The following is a 3,128-nucleotide window of genomic DNA, read 5'->3' on the forward strand; positions in this document are numbered from 1 at the left end:
CCAAGCCCCACGAGTGCTCCTCACTCCCAGCCCCCCCCCGACAGTGGTGACTCAGGGGGAGCAAGAAACAAACAGTCCCATAAAAGCTGGGTCCCGCCCGGCGCTGGCCCCAATCCCAGCCTGGCTGGGGCAAGCGGAGCACGGAGCAGTAGCTCTGGGCCTCTGGCTCCAGCTGCTCCTGGGCAGCCGCCGGGGGCCAGGACAGGCCATGGGGGGGACTCAGATTTTCCGGTGTTTTGTCCGGCAACGACGGGTGTGGCGGGGATGGGGGGTCGGGGGAGGAAGAGAACCAGGCCTCTGGGTAGCCAGGGCCTGGGGTCATCCATGAAGGGAAATGCTAGGGGATGGGGGTGTGGAGACACTGGAAGGAACTCAGGCATCCGGGGAGCCAGGTCCTGGGTTCATCAGTGCAGGGAGAAAGGTGGCTGGGGGTGGGGGGGGCACACACTGAAAAGAAGGCAGTCATCCGGGAAGCCAGGGCATGGGTTAGTACTGGAGAAGGTGGGGTGGGGGAGTCACAGGCTGGAGAGAACCCAGGTGTCTGGGAGCAGGGGACAGGGACAGGGACACACACTGGAGAGAACCCAGGTGTCTGGGAGCAGGGGACAGGGACAGGGACACACACTGGAGAGAACCCAGGTGTCTGGGAGCAGGGGACAGGGACAGGGACACACACTGGAGAGAACCCAGGTGTCTGGGAGCAGGGGACAGGGACAGGGACACACACTGGAGAGAACCCAGGTGTCTGGGAGCAGGGGACAGGGACAGGGACACACACTGGAGAGAACCCAGGTGTCTGGGAGCAGGGGACAGGGACAGGGACACACACTGGAGAGAACCCAGGTGTCTGGGAGCAGGGGACAGGGACAGGGACACACACTGGAGAGAACCCAGGTGTCTGGGAGCAGGGGACAGGGACAGGGACACACACTGGAGAGAACCCAGGTGTCTGGGAGCAGGGGACAGGGACAGGGACACACACTGGAGAGAACCCAGGTGTCTGGGAGCAGGGGACAGGGACAGGGACACACACTGGAGAGAACCCAGGTGTCTGGGAGCAGGGGACAGGGACAGGGACACACACTGGAGAGAACCCAGGTGTCTGGGAGCAGGGGACAGGGACAGGGACACACACTGGAGAGAACCCAGGTGTCTGGGAGCAGGGGACAGGGACAGGGACACACACTGGAGAGAACCCAGGTGTCTGGGAGCAGGGGACAGGGACAGGGACACACACTGGAGAGAACCCAGGTGTCTGGGAGCAGGGGACAGGGACAGGGACACACACTGGAGAGAACCCAGGTGTCTGGGAGCAGGGGACAGGGACAGGGACACACACTGGAGAGAACCCAGGTGTCTGGGAGCAGGGGACAGGGACAGGGACACACACTGGAGAGAACCCAGGTGTCTGGGAGCAGGGGACAGGGACAGGGACACACACTGGAGAGAACCCAGGTGTCTGGGAGCAGGGGACAGGGACAGGGACACACACTGGAGAGAACCCAGGTGTCTGGGAGCAGGGGACAGGGACAGGGACACACACTGGAGAGAACCCAGGTGTCTGGGAGCAGGGGACAGGGACAGGGACACACACTGGAGAGAACCCAGGTGTCTGGGAGCAGGGGACAGGGACAGGGACACACACTGGAGAGAACCCAGGTGTCTGGGAGCAGGGGACAGGGACAGGGACACACACTGGAGAGAACCCAGGTGTCTGGGAGCAGGGGACAGGGACAGGGACACACACTGGAGAGAACCCAGGTGTCTGGGAGCAGGGGACAGGGACAGGGACACACACTGGAGAGAACCCAGGTGTCTGGGAGCAGGGGACAGGGACAGGGACACACACTGGAGAGAACCCAGGTGTCTGGGAGCAGGGGACAGGGACAGGGACACACACTGGAGAGAACCCAGGTGTCTGGGAGCAGGGGACAGGGACAGGGACACACACTGGAGAGAACCCAGGTGTCTGGGAGCAGGGGACAGGGACAGGGACACACACTGGAGAGAACCCAGGTGTCTGGGAGCAGGGGACAGGGACAGGGACACACACTGGAGAGAACCCAGGTGTCTGGGAGCAGGGGACAGGGACAGGGACACACACTGGAGAGAACCCAGGTGTCTGGGAGCAGGGGACAGGGACAGGGACACACACTGGAGAGAACCCAGGTGTCTGGGAGCAGGGGACAGGGACAGGGACACACACTGGAGAGAACCCAGGTGTCTGGGAGCGGGGGACGGGAACTGGGAACTATTGTTGTACCAATCTATAAAGTCTATAGGGCTCTTTGGGCCACCCCCGTCAGGTGGCCGATGGTGTTGCCGGCACCCGGCTGGTAGCCGGGCAGGTCTTTTCCTGGAACACAGGTTACACAAAAAAATTCTTCGGGGGCCGCCACTCTACACAGGTAAGGCGGCTGGGCTCCCGACCATTTATACAAACATTACGTGGGACAACTCATAAGAAAACAGGGTGTGTGTGCAGGGTCAAAGGTTCAAAACAAGTGCTCCCCCGGGGGTCAGTGAGCAGAGCACCCCGGACAGCGCCCACCGGCTGGCAAACTGCTTCAGCTTGCCGGCGGCTACTGCCCAGTGGTGCTCCGCCCGGAGACGCGCGCGGAGGACACCAAGGAAAAGAGAACCCAGGTGTCTAGGAGCAGGGGACGGGAACTGGGACACACACTGGAGAGAACCCAGGTGTCTGGGAGCAGGGGACAGGGACTGGGACACACACTGGAGAGAATCCAGGTGGCTGGGAGCAGGGGACCGGGAATGGGGGACACACACTGGAGAGACCCTAGGTGTCCAGGAGCAGGGGACGGGGAATGGGGGACACACACGGGAGAGAACCCAAGTGTCCGGGAGCAGGGGACAGGAACTGGGACACACACTGCAGAGAACCCAGGTGTCTAGGAGCAGGGGACAGGAACTGGGACACACACTGGAGAGAACCCAGGTGTCTGGGAGCAGGGGACGGGGACTGGGACACACACTGCAGAGAACCCAGGGGTCTAGGAGCAGGGGACAGGGACGGGGACACACACTGGAGAGAACCCAGGTGTCTGGGAGCAGGGGACAGGGACAGGGACACACACTGGAGAGGACCCAGGTGTCTGGGAGCAGGGGAC

The sequence above is a fragment of the Alligator sinensis genome, unplaced genomic scaffold (assembly GCF_000455745.1).
Source record: "Alligator sinensis unplaced genomic scaffold, ASM45574v1 scaffold184_1, whole genome shotgun sequence".
Lineage (NCBI taxonomy): Eukaryota > Metazoa > Chordata > Crocodylia > Alligatoridae > Alligator > Alligator sinensis.